The sequence below is a fragment of the Pristis pectinata genome, chromosome 22 (genome assembly GCF_009764475.1).
Source record: "Pristis pectinata isolate sPriPec2 chromosome 22, sPriPec2.1.pri, whole genome shotgun sequence".
Taxonomy (NCBI): Eukaryota; Metazoa; Chordata; class Chondrichthyes; order Rhinopristiformes; family Pristidae; genus Pristis; species Pristis pectinata.
This window is the reverse complement of record NC_067426.1, coordinates 1,934,816-1,940,806: the sequence shown is the minus strand read 5'-3', so window position 1 is coordinate 1,940,806 and position 5,991 is coordinate 1,934,816. Positions and strand designations below refer to the sequence as shown.

The 5,991-nt window shown below is 44.1% G+C and overlaps 1 non-coding gene across 1 annotated transcript; it reads left to right on the top strand.

Moving 5' to 3' along the window:
- The first annotated feature begins 393 nt into the window (after positions 1 to 393).
- Positions 394 to 475, top strand: trnas-uga (transfer RNA serine (anticodon UGA)). Its single transcript has one exon. It is a non-coding gene; the product is annotated as a tRNA-Ser (tRNA).
- Positions 476 to 5,991: the final 5,516 nt, after the last annotated feature.

The following is a 5,991-nucleotide window of genomic DNA, read 5'->3' as shown; positions in this document are numbered from 1 at the left end:
CCTAAGGACAGTCGACGTCACAAACTATCAGGCAACCGTGAGATCTTCACTTGCTCTGGGATTCAGCCAATCATATTTCCAGTTGAGCCAGGAGCAGGATAAGTCTGAATCATTACATTTAGTCACTCCCTATAGGGATATGTAAATGGGAGGTCTTCTCCAACACTAAACCTGAAACTTCAAGCAGTGAATGAACAGCTATGACAAGGTTCACCTTACAGTGTTATACCTCAACTCATTTTTCTCCACTGTGCATGAAATGGTTTGAAGCTCAACAGTGCAACTTGTTCTGAAACAAAAACTCATCACCAATGTAGAGAAAAATCATGTAGACAGTCGAACAATGGACTCCCCATATTTACCTGGTACCTGATGAGCATCTGTGCCCGAAGAGCTGTGATGGCCGAGTGGTTAAGGTGTTGGACTTGAAATCCAATGAGGATTTCCCACGCTGGTTCAAACCCTGCTTGCAGTGCTCACTATGGCAGGCATGGTAGTGCAGCAGTTAGCGTAACATTATTACAGCACCAGCGACCTGGGTTCAACTCCCGCCACTGTCTGTAAGGAGTTTGTACGTTCTCCCCGTGTCTGCGTGGGTTTCCTCCAGGTGCTCCGGTTTCCTCCCACATTCCAAAGACATATGGGTTAGGAAGTTGTGGGCATGCTATGTTGACGCCAGAAGCGTGGCGACACTTGCGGGCTGCCCCCAGAACACTCTACGCAAAATATGCATTTTTTTGATGTACATGTGACTAATAAAGATATCTTATCTTATCTGAAGAGTTTAGACTAGGACCTGGGAAGCGGGATTAACCAAAATGGACTTTTTGTGGCTGGAACAGATGTGATGGGCTGAATGGCCTTCCTGCTTATGGGTTTCTGTGAGATACCACATGTCACTTAGAGTGGTCAATACTTTCAGTTGGGTAGCAGAGTCAAGGATCTCAGACCCAGTGAAGAAGTGACAACATGATGGGGGAAGCTGGGGTCTGCACATGAATTTAAATTTGGGGGCACATCAAGTCCAAGCATTGTACACATACACACTTACACACGTGCCCTTAACGTGCTCAATGATTGATGGTAGGGCCTCTCCGCTGCTGCCCCCACACACCCACCCACTGCTCTGTGCTGACCCTGGGGAGAACGCGCCATTCTTTTACCCGGTGAGGATGAGCTGAGCGCAGGGTGGTTGAGTTCTACCTCTTGGGCTCGAACCTGCTATTGGATCGCGTGTGGGATCACTGCTGAGTCTAACGGGGGCACAAGAGACCGAAGTTGCTGGAATCTGGAGCAACAAACAAGATGCTGGAGGAACTCAGCGGGTCGGGCAGCATCTGTGGAGGGAAACGGACAGTCGATGTTTCAGGTTGAGGCCCTTCATGTGGACTGGGAGATAGAGGGGGATGGCCAGTATAAAGAGGTGGGGGGAAGGGGCGGAGCAAGAGCTGGCAGGTGACAGGTGGATCCAGGTGAGGAGGGTTGATAGGTAGATGGGGGAGGGGAGAGTGGGAATAGTGACTGGGAGGTGAGAGGTGGGGGTGACAGGGGCCGCAGATGATGGGATCTGATAGGAGAGGAAGGTGGAGCCTGGAACCAAATAAGGGAGGTGGGGAGGGCAGGTGGGAGCAGTGGGGGGAGGGCACCCAGTGGGAGGAGTGTGTGGGTGATGGGCGGATGGACTGGGTGGGGGAGGGGAAAGAAACAGGGTGATGAGGTGGGTGGGTTAGGAAGAACTGGGTAGATCAGGAGAAAGGAGCAGTTCAGCTGAAAGTGGAGAATTCGATGTTCATGCTGCCGGGGTGTAGATTTCCCAGGAGGAACAGGAGGTGCTGCTCTGCTCGTCTGCTGAGTCTAAGCCTGTTCAAACCTGGAGTGCACATGTCTGCCTCCCTGTGTCCTATCGGCCAGCCTGCTCGTCACTGCACCAGCAACTGATGGCACTCTCGGTCTGATGTGTGCACCTCCCAGCACAGGGTAAGGGGAATCAGGCAGCATCTCAGCTCCTGATTGCCAGCCATCACGGCAGATCAGCTTAAACCACAGCAAGGCAATTTACATCACATTCCTTTGCTTTCAGAAGATTAATAGCACAGAGCAGAGTAACCAACAAACCATCGCTGTGTGTGCAGACAAAACAAGCAACTGTTCCAATAAATGGGGTGAAAAGAATTACGCATTTTAATTTGGCTGAATATAACGTACTCCTAATTTCAGGGGAGTTTATTGCATAGATTTCGGAACATTTGTAATGAACAGCATAGAGAAATGTCCAGACAGTCAGCATTTGCATGCATCAGAATTCCACACGTGGTCATGCCTACAAGCTTTGAATTATATATTCCAGAACCCATTTTCATACATGAAATATTTAAAACCACAGTATCTACTTTCTAATCATTTCCTTGTCAGGTTCTTCCCCAGAACCAACTGACAAGTGATTTCTTTCCAGCGCGGTGACTGGGGAGTAAGAGATATGAAAGCAATCATTGAAATCAAGCTGAAATCATTCCTAAAAGGAAATTAGCTGAGTTAAATAAAGGAAAGAACAAATCACATGGGAGCAAGTGAACTTTTCTGCTACATAAAGGTTATTAGGGCATTGTTTCAACCTGGCAAACAAAAAGATATTAACAAAAGCCACTTTCACCCATGTCAGCCTGTTTACAGTGATTACTTGTGTTAGGGGACTGACAGTATAGAACTTGTTAACATTTTATAAATATCGTACTTTGTGCCTCAATTTGAAATGGTTCAAATATTTGGCTGAGCTCAAATTAAATTATTTAAATGTTGCTGAAATCACCAAGTGTCATTATTTTTCCAGTTAAACTTTAAACAGAAAACTACCAAGTTTAGGTTGTGCAGACATTATGTAACCTAAGATTAACTATGACCAGGCCTACTATTACTCTCCTTTATCACAATGAGGTTTGGATTCAATAACACAGCCGACAACTTACATTGCCTTTAACATAGCAAGATCGTGTGAGGTGCTCAACAGGGTATTATGCATTAAGGTTGACGGTGAGCCACTAATGTGATAAACTAAAGCTTGGCCGTGGTGGAGCATCTTAAAGGAGGAAAGAAAGGTTTAGGAAGGGAAAAACTGATTGCACAGTCACCAAATATTGAAGCAATTAACTTTAGGAATGGGCAAGTGGTCAGAGTTGGAGCAGTGTAAGTATCAGGGCTGGAGGCAGGAAGGGTGACTCTGTGGAGGGATTTGTAAATGAGAGTTTAAAACGGAAGTTTTCCTACCTGGGAGCTGATGCAGGAAAACAAGCAAAGGGTGTTGGGTGAATTTTTTGGATGATCTCGTTCTTGGAGAGTCGACTGAGAGAAGCCAGCCAGGGATGTAGAGGTGACAACAAAGCATGAAGTATTTTTTCAACAGCAGAGGAGTTGAGGAAGGGATAGGCGAGGTTACAGTGAAATTTTCAAACAAAGCTAGACGGTGTTGTTTTGCTGATCCCCGTTCTGCTGTTGACCACATAGATGTTAAGCAAGGTGACCCAGGACCTCTCTTCAACAATAGCTACCTGTCTGAGGTCAGACAAACTTCCAAAAAAATCACTGAAAACAAAAATACCATTTTACTTCAGTGGCTGCTCTTGTTGTTTTCCATGTGATTATATTGTCCATTTATGGAACCGATTGCCTTAGTCAGGAACCTAATTTTAACAACAGACAAAGAATTGCTCAGAATGTTTATAGTCACAGAAGAGACATAGATACTTAATAAGACTCTTGCTGACCTTTAAAACCAGTGAGAAAAATACTCTCAGATCAGAATCTGTAAAATAATGGGAAGCAGTTTCATAAAACTTGTGGAAAAATCATGAATAACAATGAAAAAGTAACAATAAATCAGAATAAGTAGAATCTTCAATGTAGAACAAAAGGTCAGCAAGTAAAGTGTTTAGACTGGTGTACACGGTACAATTACATCACAGGGACAGAACTGCAGATTACCAAGTTGTGTGATCAGTTAAGAGTGGACAAACAGCTGAACGGTACACCCTACTTCGAGCAAAATGGATTTAAAGACCAGTCCCAGATAATCATGGATCCTAGCTTGTCCAGCAGATAACAATGTACAAAAACCACGGTCTCAGTGCCAGTGAGTAATGAAGGTCGAAGAATGAGAAACCAAAAATACATTCAGAATAAATTGGTATTGTTTGTCGGTGGCAAATCCAGAGACAACAACAACACTGCTCATGTGTTGTAAATGGGCTGTGTCATTCTCCAGGAATCTATCAAGGAGAGCGACTGAGCAGCATCAGTCGAACAGAACTAATGCCGTGTCTGAACTATACACAGTGTTACTAAGGGAAGGTTTACCAATCTGGAGGACAAGACGGCTTTAATGACCGACAGGTTGGTCTGTGTGGTGTATATATTGCAAGGATAGCTTAAGAACTGAGCGTTCCACCCTGCAGTATGCCTTTTGATACTCTTTGGTATCAAGCAACACAGTCAATTGAGAGTTTGCTGCCGTCAATAAAAAATGTTCTATTGGTAGCTTAACCTCAGTCATTGGGCTCTCCAGGTAGCAGCACAAAAGAGCCTGCTGACACAGTGCACTGGGACCTCAAGGCAGACAACTGGAGGAACAGTAAAGTCCCAACCCAGTGACATTCTGATTATTCCCGCTTTGTATTGGTTGAATTGAGCTGTGACCCTGCTGATGGAACCTGCGTAACATCGTAGCATTTGTCCAAAAGTAAAATACCACAGATGCTTGAAATCAGAAACAAGAACAGAAAATTATGGAAAGACTCAGCAGGTCAGGCAGGATCTGCAGTGAGACAAATGTTTCAGGTTGACCTCATAACGTCTGTCTTCATTTTCAAAATACTTGTGGTATTAGGATTATCAGTGGGCTATAATAAATGAATGGAACTTTGACCTGGAGCAGAAGGTGGTCAGTGCATCTCTCGGTGATAACGTGTATGAGCCAAGACTGTGGATTAACATTACAAAAATGTGAAATGACAATGCACTTACCAGTGAAACTAATGTTCCTTACATTGCTAATTGGTTCCTTAAAAATTGCAAAAGTCTGAGCTACTTGGCTTCATTAGATCAGTTTTCAATTTTAAGATTTTTTACTCAAAGTTGTACGCTGTGTGTTTAGCATTTTCTGTTTCTTATACATGGAAGGAAGCGTACAACATACATCATTTTGACATTTTCTGTGAAAGGGAAAGGATAAATATTTTTGTTAGTTTGACAACAGTCATCTGATTCCAGAGGAGGTGTTTTCTGATTCCTGACAAAACCAATTGGCACACTCCTAGTTTGTCTTCTTCAAATGTGTTTTGCATTCCCTTCCTAAAAATAGTAAAGGAGAATTGGGTGAGCCCACAGTTCTGACTGAGAAGCTGAAAGTACAGACTAAATTTTGTTGGCACAGGGAACCTCAGCATCAACATTAGCAAAACACCAGGATTTGGAGAGACTCAGTGCTTTCCTGTCAGTGGTGGATTCAATTGCCCAATGATTGGTGCTTTTTGCACTACTGTTAATGAATATTAAATAAGCCAAATAATCAGTCACAACAAAAACAATGCAAAGTATTGCTGGAGGATCAGTCTGGTCATCGAGTCACACAGCACGGAAACAGGACCTTCAGCCCAACTGGTCCACGTTGAACAAGATTCCCATCGAAGCCAGTCCCATTTGCTAGCATTTGGCCCATATCCCTCTAAACTGTTCCTATCCATTAACCTGTCCAAGTACCTTTTAAATGTTGTTAATGTCCCTGCCTCACCCACTTCCTCTGGCAGCTCGTTCCATATACGGACCACCCTCTGGGTGAAAAAGTTGCCCCTCAGGTTCCTGTTAAATCTCTCCCCTCTCACCTTAAACCTATGCCCTCTAGTTCTCCAAGGATTCCCCAACCCTGGGGAAAAGACTGAGTGCATTCACCCTATCTATGCTCCTCATGATTTTATACACCTCTATAATATCACCCTTCATTCT